The sequence below is a fragment of the Lissotriton helveticus genome, chromosome 3_1 (assembly GCF_964261635.1).
Source record: "Lissotriton helveticus chromosome 3_1, aLisHel1.1, whole genome shotgun sequence".
Classification (NCBI taxonomy): domain Eukaryota; kingdom Metazoa; phylum Chordata; class Amphibia; order Caudata; family Salamandridae; genus Lissotriton; species Lissotriton helveticus.
The window spans coordinates 112,335,150-112,350,409 of record NC_136061.1 but is presented as its reverse complement, the minus strand read 5'-3'; the positions used below and the strand labels follow the sequence as shown (position 1 = coordinate 112,350,409).

General features: G+C 44.8%; 1 protein-coding gene across 1 annotated transcript in view; it reads left to right on the top strand.

Annotated features, from left to right (window-relative positions):
* PITPNM3 (PITPNM family member 3) overlaps positions 1-15,260 on the top strand; it is a 1,384,705-nt gene that overhangs the window by 1,240,578 nt on the left and 128,867 nt on the right. The gene's annotated exons all lie outside the window — the stretch shown is intronic.

Sequence of the window (15,260 nt, the reverse complement as noted above, 5' to 3'; positions counted from 1 at the left end):
CGCGGTGACCCATGCCCCCCGCCCCCCATCCTGGGATACGTATTCAGCCAGAGACAGTTATAAGTCAATGTCGGGTGCATATATGTTTCATCCAATGAACAATGGAACTCATTCAGTAAAGAAAACGGAAGCAAAGGAGCTAGGAACAAAAGGAAAATAGAGTAACGCAAGAAGGGTAATAGAAAAGAAAAACAACCATTGACAAAGCCAATGGGTGTAGTCTTCCACATAGCTACAGTACTTCAAGTAATTATTAGGGATGTACGTTGTTACAACGCATGTTGTAACAACGCATGCCTTTACCACGCAAGTCTTACAACGCAAGTCGTTACAACGACTTGCGTTGGAGGGCGTGGATTTAGGAATCTTATAATTTTATATTCCAACACCAGTCCCCGTAACAGTAGGGAAGGTGTTGGAATATAAAATTGCAAGATTCCTTATCCCACAGCGCCATCCAGTGCAAGTCGTAGTAACGACTTGCGTTGTAATAGCTGCGGGGTAAAGGCACTGCGGTGTAAAAACCGCGTCGTAAACGATGTTCCCCAATTATTAGCTATCCTTCTTGAATCGGAACCAACAACTTGTAGTCTTTAAGGAGGCTGCAAGCCCTCAAACCTTTTCTAGATGTTTTCCTCAAGTCAAAAGAAACTGCTTAGCAAGTCTGTCCACAAAGTTACAGTAACTCAAGTGTCAGTAAATGTCCCTCTCGAGTCAGGTACAAGTGCTTCAAATGTCCTTAACAAAGTTGAGGGAGCGTGTCTTTAACATGAAAATATACATATACAGTTTCAGTACTGTCATGAATTGTGCTTGTTTTCAGTAAGATAAGTAAATATACCAATGCCGGTATATACTGATGAATTTATATTGCAAATTTCAATGTCTTGATTACTATATAGAACACTTATGAAGACAAACTAGTAATTATAGATACCTCTATCACTGGTTAAGTCAAGTGCCTTCAACTGTATTCCTAGAAAAAGTTTTTGGAGTGGAAGTTCACTTGGGTGGCACTAAATGGCCAGTGCCTTATGGTATGGGCTGTGTTAGGAAGAAACAAAATGCCAGCCGCGGGCCGTGGAGGGAGTTACGGTGGGGCAGGGAGGCGGGGAGGGGGAGGGGCAGGGTGGAGAGGGCTAAAAACTGGCACCTGGATAATTACAGGTAAGTAAACAATTTAAATAATAAAACGAATTTCGTAGCGCGCACTGCATCGCAAAATGAGATGCAGTGCGCGCTACGAAATTCGTTTTATTAATCAAATTGTTTACTTACCTGTAATTATCCAGGTGCCGTTTTTTAGCCCTCTCCACCCTGCCCCTCCCCCTCCCCGCCTCCCTGCCCCACCGTAACTCCCTCCACGGCCCGCGGCTGCAAAATGCCAACCTATAGGTAAAGCTATTTCAAACAATTTACAAAGCAGCAGGGCAAAGTCAGCACAGCTCTTTCAAATTTGTCCCAGAGTGTCTCTGGAGGTGGAACCACGAACAGTATCTCCTTCCAACGATACTGTTGCCAAAGCAGATTAGAGACATACAGAAACCCAATCAGGGAGCACTCACTCTATTGATTAAACACAGTTATAGAGTCCAATATGTGTAAAAAGACTATGATGAAACATCTTGATGTCATTAATCATTCCTTTTTATTTCCTTTCCAAGAGAGTCCATGCAGCCAGCGCAATTAGTTCAAGCAAACTTCTTTGTGGCTGTAGAGACTATGTAAAAAAATATGTCTACATAGTTACAATGTACTCATAACGTAAACATTCTACAATATATCAAATCACAAAAACCTCCCTCTTAAAAGACTGCAAATGTAGTGAATTGAATTACATCACTGATTCAAAATCCAAAATTAATAAGGTTTAAGTACGCCAAAATAAATACTTCTAAAACACATCATAGACTAATATGAGTCTTTCCAAAATATAAACAAAGCAATGAATAATCGCGATATTAAAATCTATCAAATATATAAAGAACAGAAAAAATACAGCAAAGACTTTAAGAAAACAGAAAGAAAAAAGCACAGAACCCAACAAGCGAAATAAAACCCTCTTTAAGGCATGTGCAACCAGACATATAAAGAAAACTGGTGATGGTGTGATTAGCCCCATGTTTTTCTGATGGAAAAAATGTGCATACCCACGTTTTTTTGAAAAAGCTAGATCCTAGTAATTCTGACTCATCCTGATTATTACAACGGTTTTATTGATAATGCATCAAAGTCTATACAATCCTCAATAGTGTGGGTGGTAATCTATACTTAATTAAAATCAAGATCAAACACCAACATGATAAATCTTGATGTCATGAACAAATAGCATGTAAGGTAGCAATAATAAGCATCAATTGATAAAGAAATAAATTCATACCGTGCATTAACTGTCCTAATTTATAATCAAAACATAAGAAATATAACACACAAATATTATATTTTATTTTACTAGTACACAATCATCAATAACTGCCCCAACATGAGCGATAAGGTAAACCACGATGTCAATGCAATTAGCAAAATCAGAAACAAAAGCACCAGACAAAGCTTCATTAAAACACCATCTTCTTAATAGTTAAACTTTAAAAAAAAAATCATAAAAGCATCAAAAAAGGGAGCTTCTTTGAAATTTTGTCATCCAGAAACTTGGTCGCCATTCTAAAATGCAATAGGCAAGCAATATTTAAAGTCAGACTTTCCTCAACATAATTACAAGAAAAACATACGAACACAGAGAAGAGGGAATTCTTTAATACACAATCTTATGGAAACAAGGTCGCCGTGACCAGCATCTTGAAATATGTTGACCCACGTGTATCTAAAGAAATATGATTAAATCTTGCGTAAAAGGGACAAAAACATAACAAACAATAAAAAAGGTCCAACTACCCCAATGTGTCCCACTTAAATAACCATACCAAAACCTCGAGTATGAGAAAACACATATACACACATTACACGATATCTTACTCGAATCAGTATCTAAACCGCATGTCCATGATGGCACTCAACAAGCTCCCCAATCTTTTTCTTTCCTATTTATCATTCTCGGAAAACTAATGAACACGTGATATTGACATGCATAAGGTGTGCACAGACATTTTAAATACAAGGCTGCCATCATAATGTAGTCACAAAATATCCTGTTTGGCAGCAACAAGACCAATAAACTAATATAACTGATTACAACCTATTGTCTAAAAAGAATACTTACTTGCTATAAAGTCTCAACCAATTTGATTTATTTAGGATATAAAAAGGGGAGACGTCAGAACAATTAACTTATTTAGTATTAAGGTTTTCAGAATCATGGAAATAAGCATTCCAAATACATAACCGCCATCCTGCTCCAGTCAAATATTCCTGTTTTGAAGCAATAAAGTCAATGCACTAATGAAACCGACTGCAATCTCAAAAATATAAAGAATAGATATTTGGTTCAAAATCTCAACCATTTCAATTTCATATGAGAAAGGGAACATCGAAACCAGTATACCAATTTAGTATTGACGCTTTTCAAGTCACAGGAACAAGCATTGCAAATACATATTTGCCATCTTGGTCCTCTTCAGGAACTGTCCTAATCAGTGAAACTCCGCTCCTGATAATACATCTTAATTTTATCCAACCAAACTGATTTAGACGTCTAATCAAAATTATGTGTGTCAAAAAAGAAGTTTTGATTGAAAAATAATCTCAAATGTCTAGCATGATGTTCCAACATCTATCCATTTCATTGTTGATTTCCCGTAAACCTAGGGTGGCATAAAGCATATAGATGCTGGACACTAGTATTCTAAATGTGAGGCCACCATCTTAAATCTAGTCACTTCTATCCTGTCTTGAATCAATAAACCAATCTTCTCATATAACTAATTATACTTTCTACAGTAGGGAACAGAAAATATTATTATGAAGTAATGTATATATATTTTTTTAAATCTCGACCAATTTGATGGAAACAGGCACGAGATCCTACATTTTTTTTAATCAATTCCATATGGCCTTTTCCTCAAAATGCAACTATATACCTTTCAAATAAGCCACACTCTAAATCTAATCTTAAAATGGCTCATTTTAAATCAATGGAACCAATCCATTGATCACGTATTTCGGTCCATTTCAACCACACACATTTCAGACCATAACTCCAATCCAAATGGTCTATGTACAGTAATTCAGATATGGTAGATCTATGCAATAGGTACTATAACCAGTGTTGACATTCATTACCACTACATGGCCAATACTCGTTCTAATCATTCCAAGTGAATAGCCTAATATATCTAATTTCTAAAAAAATTATGAAATTCATCATCAATATTAAGGTCTATTCAGATAATGATGACGAATTGCAATCTTTTTTATTGCCACCAGTTTCTTCATCATTGTAGGCAGAACACGAAGAATCAGACTGCCACTCTTCCTCTCCGAACCCATGGATATCAACTGTAGAGTACCCCAAGGATCGTCGCTCAGCCCCATGCTCTTCAACATCTACATGGCCCCTCTAGCTGCCATCCTCAGACAGCTCAGACTCAGCATAGTATCCTACGCCAACGACACCCAGCTCATCCTCTCCCTCACTAAGAACCCCATCACCACCAGACCCAACTTCCAGGAAGGAATGAGAGCAGCAGCAGCCTGAAGCTCAACTAAGAGAAGACAGAAGTCCTCATCCTTTTGACCCTCCCCCTCGGCATGGGACAACACCTGGTGGCCCACCACCCTCTGCAGCCCTCTCCCCCCCACGGACCATGCCCGAAACCTCAGCATCGTACTTGACTCGTCTCTCTCCATGACCCGACAGGTCAAAGCCGTTGCCACCAGCTGCTTCAACACCCTTTGCATCCACCGAAAGACCTTCAAATGGATCCCTCCAAATCAAAGTAGACCGACGCACTCAAGCAGACTACGGAAACTCCCTCTACGTTGGGATAAACAAGTCTCTGCTCCACAAACTCCAGACCATAGAGAACACAGCAGCCAGACTCGTCCTTGGCATCCCTGGACACGAACACATCACCCAACACCTGCACAACCTCCACTGGCTCCCTGCGGAGTAGAGAGTAACTTTCAAGATACTCACCCATGTCTACAAGTGCCTCTACAACACCAGACCCCAATATCTCAATGACAGAATTGCCTTCCACGCCCCAAGGAGGAACCTCCAGATCATCATCAGATGCACTTCCACCCTGCAGATCTTCAGGAAAACCCTCAAAACCTGGCTCTTCAACTGACCAGAGCTGCTCTTCTCCCTACCCCCAGCGCCTTCAGACCCTTACGGGTGAGTAGTGCGCTTTAAAAAAAACCTGATTGAGGTGCCTCCAATCCCCCATGCCCCTGACTCCCCAGCCTGCACCCATTGTGGAGCTGGTGGGTGCAGGCTCAGTAACTCTCTTCCCACCCAGGCGGGAGCAGAATGTTTTACTGTGCCCGCCTGGGTGTGACCAAAGTTGTATTTCATGACCTGGAGAGTGCGGGAATAGTATGCCTGCTGTAAGAAATTGGATTAAAATTAACCTGTGCTCAACCCTTGGGTAGCTTGACATAGATCAGTCAGGCTTATCAAAAGCAATGTGTAAAGTATTTTTGCAACTCTTCAAACAATAACACAGTGAAAATACACTACAAAGGAGTTTTTAATAAATAAAAAAATTACAAAACTCCAATTAGTAGAACCGGAGTTATGAATTTTTAAAGATTTTTGTGAAAATAGATCCAAAAAGCACAAAGCGCCAACTATGGAAATCTGGTCGCGCAGGATGTAGTGAAGTCAAAAGTTCAGGCCGACCGCAATGGAGAGCTGGTTGTCGACAGTTACCAGATTAGGCTACAGAAAGTTTACTTCCTCGAATGAGCGCAAAGAGTCTCATTCGCAGTTTGACAGGGCTTCAAGGAGCAGGGAGAGCATTGCAGGAGGCTGCTGGAGGAATGCAAAAAGCAAGCTAGACTTCGCTGATGGGTGTTGATGGAGCTTTGTGATTGGTTGATGCTGTAGACTGAAGAGGCAGCTGCCGGAGCTACGTATTGAAAGGTGGTGTGGGAAGCAAGGTCTTGACATGAATGGGCCCATTTGCAGTCACAAAGAGCCTAAAAACTTCAATACAGCCTTCTGAATCCACAGTAAACCTGAGGAGCGCCGCTAGAGGCTCAGGAACTCACTTCATACCGGTCCGGGTGCTGGTACAGTATGTTGGGGAGCCTTTTATACCCCTGCGGCTCCAACAGAAGGCCAGCAGGTTACCCTTTAAGTCACTTTAGTAGCCCTGGACTCAAAATAAGGTGATAAGTCTAGTTTTCCATTTCTATGCAAGAGGACAGCAGAGCAGCACTTCAGGAAAGCACAGACCAGTAGAGTGGCAGTCCTTTCAGCAGCACAACAGTCCCTCTTCCGGGCAGAGTATCCACATGTCCAGAAGTGGGCTCACAAGGTTGTGTCTGATGTCCAATATTTATATCTGGTGCCCTTCCTCTGGAAAGGTGGGAGTAGCTTCTAGAAATTCACTTTGAAGCCCTCAGGCATCCTGCCATCCCTAGCTACAAGGGGTATGCAGCCCTTAGTGTGGAGGCAGGGCACAGTCTATTCAGGTCCTATCCTGCTAGTGATGGCCGTTCCAGGCACACCTAAGCTTCCTAATGTGTGTGGCTATCTAGCAGGAATACACGATACTAAACTGTCAACTACACCCAGTCACCCAGTCATGTGATCCATGAAAGTCTAGAGGCATTAAATGGCTAAGGCAGGAAAATGCCACCTTTTGTTGCCACAGCACTTTTCGCACTAAGTGGGATGGGTATGCCCAGACGTGTGTCCCTTGCTCACTTTGCCACTGGATTCAAGCTAGCCTGGCTGATGAGGGGTGTTACCCCGGAACTGGTCCCAGGATGCTTGTTTCCGGTCCAGGGAGGACCCAGTTTGGCAGATCGTGCTGGACAGTTCCCATGAGGAGCAAGGTCAAGACTGATTTCCAAATGGCTGGGTCCAAACTGGAGTGGCATAGTGAGCAAAAGAACAATGGATTTAATCCAGATCTCTTGACTCTGGGTACATTTCCGTCCATTATTTGTTGCCACAGCACCTTTCTAGTGGTGTCATTTTCAGAATTGAAATTTTAAATTTGACCTCACCATGAGTTAGGATTTTTGTTACAATTCCAAAGACACCAAAATTGAACTGGTGACCTGCTTCCATTTTGAAATTACAGCTTATTAAATGCAACAAGGTAACTAAAATGTTATCCAATGGGAGAGATAGGCGTGGCAGTAGTGAAAAATGATTTAAGAGTTTTTCACTACCATGGCATGTAAACTTGAAATTGCATGTTCTAGTTTTTATTTATACCTCACCCTGCCCTTTGGGCTGTCCGGGGCCTACCCTAAGGGTGATTTGTATGTATCAAAAAGGAAGGTCTCAGCCTTGCAAAACGTTTATTTTACTGGTTGGAAATAGCAGTTCAAAACTGCACACACAGGCTGCAACGGCTATTTGCAACGGTTTAAAGGGCTACTTAAGTGGGTGGCACAATCAGTGCTGCAGGCCCACCAGTAGCATTTAATTTACAGGCTCTGGGCCACTTTACTAGGAACTTACAAGTGACTTGAATTAGCCAATTGAGTATAGGCCAATGTTACTGCTAGAAATGGGGTCTCTGGTTGGCTGAGGTATGCACCCTGTCCTAGTAGGGACCACTACTCTAGTCAGGGAAAGTCAGATACGCACCCTAAATTAACCTGTGCTCACCCTCTTGTAGCTAAAGAAACAATTGATGGACTGAATGCTGGACCATGCAGCATTCACCCCCAGTCACAAGGATCTGTGGTAAATCCATCATTCTTTTTCTCACCACACCACCAGGGAGGACCTGGCCGAGCAGTTTGGGTTGGACTGTTCTTATTGGGCTCATAGTTAAGACTGATTTGAATATGGCTGGGTTCAAACTGAAATGGCCCGAGGAGCAAACAAATTGTGGATATAGGCCCAAATCTCTGTACTGGGGTGAATGTATGACATTGTTCTGCATTCTGTTCATCAATTGTTTTGCATTTGTAACCCGAGTGGGACGGGTATGCCCACATGGGGGGGTGAAACCCTAAAACCGGTCCTAGGAGGCTTGTTTCTAGTCCAGGGAGGACCGAGGCTGGCAGTTCGGCCTAGAGTGTTCTAGAGCAGAAAAATGCCAACTTTAAGTGCAAAACAACAGTTGATGGACAGAATGCAGAACAGTGTCATACATTCATCCCAGTACAGAGATCTGGGCCTAAATCCATCGTTTTTTTTGCACTCCACACCACCCCAGTTCAGACATGGCCATATGCAAATCAGCCTTGACCCTGTGCCTCATAGGAACAGTCCAGCCCGAACTGCCAAGCCATGTCTTTCCTGGACCGGAATCAAGCATCCTAGGACCGGTTTCTGGCTATCAGCCGTCTTCAGCCAGGATAGCTTGACTCCAGTGGTGTGGAGAGCATGGGACTCAAGTCTGAGCATACCCATCCCACTCGGGGTGACAAATGCAAAACAACAGTTGATGGACAGAATGCAGAACAATGTCATACATTCACCCCAGTACAGAGATCTGGGCCTAAATCCATCGTTTTTTTGCACTCCACACCACCCCAGTTCAGACATGGCCATATGCAAATCAGCCTTGACCCTATGCCTCATGGGAACAGTCCAGCCCGAACTGCCAAGCCATGTCTTTCCTGGACCGGAATCAAGCATCCTAGGACCGGTTTCTGGCTATCAGCCGTCTTCAGCCAGGATAGCTTGACTCCAGTGGTGTGGAGAGCATGGGACTCACGTCTGAGCATACCCATCCCACTCGGGGTGACAAATGCAAAACAACAGTTGATGGACAGAATGCAGAACAATGTCATACAGTCACCCCAGTACAGAGATCCGGGCCTAAATCCATCGTTTTTTTGCACTCCACACCACTCCAGTTCAGACATGGCCATATGCAAATCAGCCTTGACCCTGTGCCTCATGGGAACAGTCCAGCCCGAACTGCCAAGCCATGTCTTTCCTGGACCGGAATCAAGCATTCTAGGACCGGTTTCTGGCTATCAGCCGTCTTCAGCCACGATAGCTTGACTCCAGTGGTGTGGAGAGCATGGGACTCACGTCTGAGCATACCCATCCCACTCGGGGTGACAAATGCAAAACAACAGTTGATGGACAGAATGCAGAACAATGTCATACATTCACCCCAGTACAGAGATCTGGGCCTAAATCCATCGTTTTTTTGCACTCCACACTACCCAAGTTCAGACATGGCCATATGCAAATCAGCCGTGACTGATTTGCGTATGGCCATGTCTGAACTGGGGTGGCAGAGTGGGCTAAAGAACGGTGATGGATTAAACCCAGATCTGTTGACCGGGTGTGAGTGTTTGATTGGTTCAGATGCTCCGTCCATCACCACCCCCTTTTGTACCACTTTGTTCGCGAATCGCCATAAGTTGGCAGGGTATGCTCAGACGTGAGTCCCTTGCTCACTTTGCCACTGGATTCAGAAAATCCGGGAAGAAGACGGCTGAAATGCCAGAAACCGGTCCTCAGAAGCTTGTTTCCGGTCCAGGGAAGGCATGGTTTGGCAGTTCGGGCTGGATTGTTCCCATGAGGCACAGTGTCAGACTGATTTGCATATGGCCATGTCTGAACTGGGTGGCAGAGTGGGCTAAAGAAAGGTGATGGATTAAAACCAGATCTGTTGACTGGGTGTGACGGTTTGATAGGTTCAGATGCTCCGTCCATCCCCACCCCCTTTTGTACCACTTTGTTCGCCATAAGTTGGCAGGGTATGCTCAGATGTGAGTCCCTTGCTCACTTTGCCACTGGATTCAAGCAAGCCGGGCTGAAGACGGCTGAAATGCCAGAAACCGGTCCTCGGAAGCTTGTTTCCGGTCCAGGGAAGGCATGGCTTGGCAGTTCGGGCTGGATTGTTCCCATGATGAGGCACAGGGTCAGACTGATTTGCGTATGGCCATGTCTGAACTGGGGTGGCAGAGTGGGCTAAAGAACGGTGATGGATTAAACCCAGATCTGTTGACTGGGTGCGAGTGTTTGATTGGTTCAGATGCTCCGTCCATCACCACCCCCTTTTGTACCACTTTGTTCGCCATAAGTTGGCAGGGTATGCTCAGACGTGAGTCCCTTGCTCACTTTGCCACTGGATTCAAGCAAGCCGGGCTGAAGACGGCTGAAATGCCAGAAACCGGTCCTCGGAAGCTTGTTTCCGGTCCAGGGAAGGCATGGCTTGGCAGTTCGGGCTAGATTGTTCCCATGAGGCACAGGGTCAGACTGATTTGCATATGGCCATGTCTGAAGTGAGGTGGCAGGGTGGGCTGAAGAACGGTGATGGATTAAACCCAGATCTGTTGACTGGGTGTGAGTGTTTGATTGGTTCAGATGCTCCGTCCATCACCACCCCCTTTTGTACCACTTTGTTCGCCATAAGTTGGCAGGGTATGCTCAGACGTGAGTCCCTTGTTCACTTTGCCACTGGATTCAAGCAAGCCGGGCTGAAGACGGCTGAAATGCCAGAAACCGGTCCTCGGAAGCTTGTGTCCGGTCCAGGGAAGGCATGGCTTGGCAGTTCGGGCTCGATTGTTCCCATGAGGCATAGGGTCAGACTGATTTGCATATGGCCATGTCTGAAGTGAGGTGGCAGGGTGGGCTGAAGAACGGTGATGGATTAAACCCAGATCTGTTGACTGGGTGTGAGTGTTTGATTGGTTCAGATGCTCCGTCCATCACCACCCCCTTTTGTACCACTTTGTTCGCCATAAGTTGGCAGGGTATGCTCAGACATGAGTCCCTTGCTCATTTTGCCACTGGATTCAAGCAAGCCGGGCTGAAGATGGCTGAAATGCCAGAAACCGGTCCTCGGAAGCTTGTTTCCGGTCCAGGGAAGGCATGGCTTGGCAGTTTGGGCTGGATTGTTCCCATGAGGTACAGGGTCAGACTGATTTGCATGTGGCCATGTCTGAACTGGGGTGGCAGAGTGGGATAAAGAACGGTGATGGATTAAACCCAGATCTGTTGACTGGGTGTCAGTGTTTAATTGGTTCAGATGCTCCGCCCATCACCACCCCCTTTTGTACCACTTTGTTCGCCATAAGTTGGCAGGGTATGCTCAGACGTGAGTCCCTTGCTCACTTTGCCACTGGATTCAAGCAAGCCGGGCTGAAGACGGCTGGAATGCCAGAAACCGGTCCTCAGAAGCTTGTTTCCGGTCCAGGGAAGGCATGGCTTGGCAGTTCGGGCTGGATTGTTCCCATGAGGCACAGGGTCAGACTGATTTGCATATGGCCATGTCTGAACTGGGGTGGCAGAGTGGGCAAAAGAATGGTGATGGAGTAAACCCAGATCTGTTGACTGGGTGTGAGTGTTTGATTGGTTCAGATGCTCCGTCCATCACCACCCCCTTTTGTACAACTTTCTTAAAGTGGCATTTTTTTAAGCTGAAATCATAAATCTAACTTTAAAATTAAAGAGGCTTATCATTACAAGCCTATAGGTACCGAACATGACTATCCAACTTCTTTGCATTCAGAAATTATACATAATAGATGTATTAGGTAACCCCCAATGTTAACCTATGAGAGGGATAGGCTTCACAGTAGAGAAAAATAAAAGTGGGAGTTTTTCACTACCAGGACATGTAAAACTAAAAGATACATGTCCTGCTTCTTACTCACACAGCACCATGCCCTATGGGCGACCTAGGAAAATGTTTGGGGAAGGCTAAAGGTTCGGGGGAAGATCACCCTTAAGCTGACAAGTCTAACACCTGCATTCTCCTCTTGCAAGGAATATCAGTGTCCAGGGTTTGGGATCCACTGGACACTGGAGCTGTATTGGGCTTGGGGCCAGTGAATGGCTTGAGTAGAGGGCCTCACGCCCCATCTCTAAATGTAAGTCTTGGCTCCAGGGTATGCAGGCCCCAGTGTATCCAGCGGATTGGAAGGAGACATCTTTCCTTCTGATCATGAAGAAATCATCTTTAAACCCTACCATGACCATAAATTACCGCCTAATATCACGCCTACCTTTCCCTGCTAAGGTCTTGGTGAAACTCTAGAATGAGGGACTTACCAACCATCTCTACACCTCCAACCTACGGAATCCAACGCAATATGTGTTCGGACCAAAGCATAGTACAGAGTCCGCTTTGGTGATGGCACCGGGAGAGATCCGTAGGCTTGCGGATTAGGGTGGGAAGGCTTGATCCTCCTTGATCTCTCAGCCACATTTGATACGGTGATCCATGAGGTCCTTATCAGTAGCCTGGAGGGGGCAGGGATAGGAGGGAGTGGAGCACTTAGGCCTTTAATTGGAAACCTACTGCCTGCCCTGCAGGGGGCATCAGGGCTCATCTCTGTCCCCTACACTTTTCAATATATACATCTTTTCGCTGGAACAAATGGTTCAATTTTTTGGTCTAACAGCTATTTCCTAAGCTGATGATAACCAGAATATTGTATCAATTCCTGATGATGGGGTCACTGAAGCCAGCAATTTCAATAAATGTCTTGCGCTTGTCTGAACATGCAAATAAATTGCCGAAAGTTAAATGCTGAAAAAGTGAGGTGATCTTTTTTGGCAAGAATTCCCCTTTGTGGGATACCACATGGTGGCCTACCGAACTCGGGCCTTTACCATCTCCAACACTGAAGGCACAAATTCTTGGGGTTCTTTTTTGATGACAAACTTAGCTTCTCTAGTCAGATAAATTATATTACATCCTCTTGTTATTATCTAATTAAGAGGTTAACAAAGATCTTCAGGTTCATCCCTAGTGAGTTACAAACAAACAAAGCCCTTCTTGAGAATCTGCAATCACTGCAGAACGCTGCAGCACGACTACTCCTGAAGCTGCCCAAATTTGCGTCTGTATCTGGAAAGGTGCAGGATCTTAATGGGCTGCCATTAGTGGACAGAGAGAAATTGAAAGCCGTGCCTTTAAAGTGCTATATAGCTCGAGCCTGCTGTCCCTGCAGGATCTGTTCTATTGGTACTCCCCACTTAGAATCATAAGATCCTGCACAGCCACATTTTTTTCCATCATTCCAAAAATAAATACAATTACTTAGGGTGGGAGAAGGTTTTCTTTCCTAGCGGGCCATCTTTGGAATTCCCTGCCCCTATCTTTATGATCCAGAGCAGGTCACCCCCTCTTCCGAAAATTAGTAAAGACCTGGCTTTTTTCCTCTTCCTCCCTCTAGTCTCTCCTGGATAACTGTAGTTTGACAGCACTGCCAGCACCAAGATACTTCAGTGATCATATCAATTATTAACTTACTATCAGTATGTAGAGAGCAGGTCCAGTTCTAATCACTTCCAGGCAAGAGGAAGCAGACAGCAAGGCATCACAGCAAGGCCGGTAGCAAAGTGTCAGTCCCTCCTACAGCATAGCAATCAGCAGGCAGCAAGCAGAGCAGTTAGCAAAGTGGCAGTCCTCATACAGCACAGCAGCTCCTCTTCTTGGCAATAGGAAGACCTCAAAGAGATGTTTTGAAGTGCACAATGCCCTGCCTTTCCTTCCCTGGCCCCAGACTTACTACAGTGGAGTATGCAACCCTTTGTGTGGGGACAGGCAGAGTCGTATTCAGGTGAAAGTGTCTGCTCCTCCCTTTCATCCTGCCTCAGAATCACCCATCAACATGCAGTTGGCTGCTCAATCACACCTACTCTGCCTTTGTGTGCAGGAAGCAAGCTGTCACCCATCTCAGAAATGTATTTCAGGGACAGGCAGGCGGCACCAACCAAAAGGTTTAGGAAGAAAATACCAACTTTCTGCAATTTAAAAACAAACTTCTCTATAAGTTGTGTTTGTAAAAGAAAAGAGTCCAGATACACCAACTGTGATTTTCCTATATTGGCCCAATGGTAAACTACACTTATAAAATGTGATAAGGCACTTCCCATAATAACCTATCAGAGAAATAGGCCTTGCAGTATTGAAAAACGACCATAAGAGTATTTTACTACCAGGACATGTAAAACGTAAAAGTACATGTCATACTTTTTAAATACACTGCATCCTTACCATAGGGCTGCTCAGGACCTATCTTAAGGGTGACTAACATGTGATAAAAAGGAAGGTTTGAGCCTGGCAAGTATGTTAATTTGCCATGTCTAAATGGCAGTTTAAACTGCACACACAGTCTCTGCAGTGGTAGGCCTGAGCCATGTTTAAAGTGTTACTTACGTGGGTGGTACAATCAGTGCTGTAGACTTTAATTTACAAGCACTGGGCATATGGAGTGCACTTAACTAGGTACCTATAGGTAAATAAATTATGCCAATTGTGGATAAGCCAATGTTCCCATGTCTAGAGCATTGAGCACATACACTTGAGCCCTGATTAGAAGTGGTAAAGTGACCAGAATCCTAAAGCCAGCAAAATCAAGTCAGCATAACAGGAGGTCAGAAAGCAATTATTCAGGGGAAACCACGACAAGGATGCTAGGTCTAACAAAAGGCATAATTTGTTTATAATGTTGGTGCCAAAGATCCACTTTGGGTCCTTCATGGCAAGTTTAATGCTGACCTGTCATGTGGGGGCTAGGAAAAAAGGAAAGTCTTTGAAGTGCCATTTCTCATTTTAATTCAAATAGCTTGCTTATGTCATCAATACGGAATATACCTTTGCTCATCGATACAGAAAGAAATAACTGATCAAAATTCCAACAAACCGGGCACAATGGTAGAACTTTACTCAGGGAAGTATCTTTACTTGGTGTGGTGTAAATCCTTTCAGTAGTTTCAAGAATATATAGGTGCTCAGGTTTGCCATGGAGAGGTTACATTTTAGAGATATATGGACCCATCCTCCAGATCATCTACGAACACGTGAGTCCTGTATCACTGGTTTTCAACATGTAAATTGTTATCTTTGGAACACAAAATATTTGGCAACATGTGAGGCTCATGGAGAATAGGTTGCATGGTCTTTTGTTTAACCCTTTGTATGCTGATGACGGAACCACTCCGTCATCAGCTGCAGTGGCGCTGTGCTGATGACGGAGCGGTTCCGTCATGGCCCGGCCGCCGCGCCTGCGTGGCGCGGATTCCGCGCCTGCGCTGGGCGTTCTATTGAGCGGGCGGGGCAATGACGGAACCGCTCCGTCATGAGCACAGCCCAACCGCGGCTGATGACGGAGCGGTTCCGTCACCAGCATGCGGCCGTCGTGCGGCCGCCCCGCCCCCTTAGCACTGCGGCGGAATAGCCGCCGCAATGAAG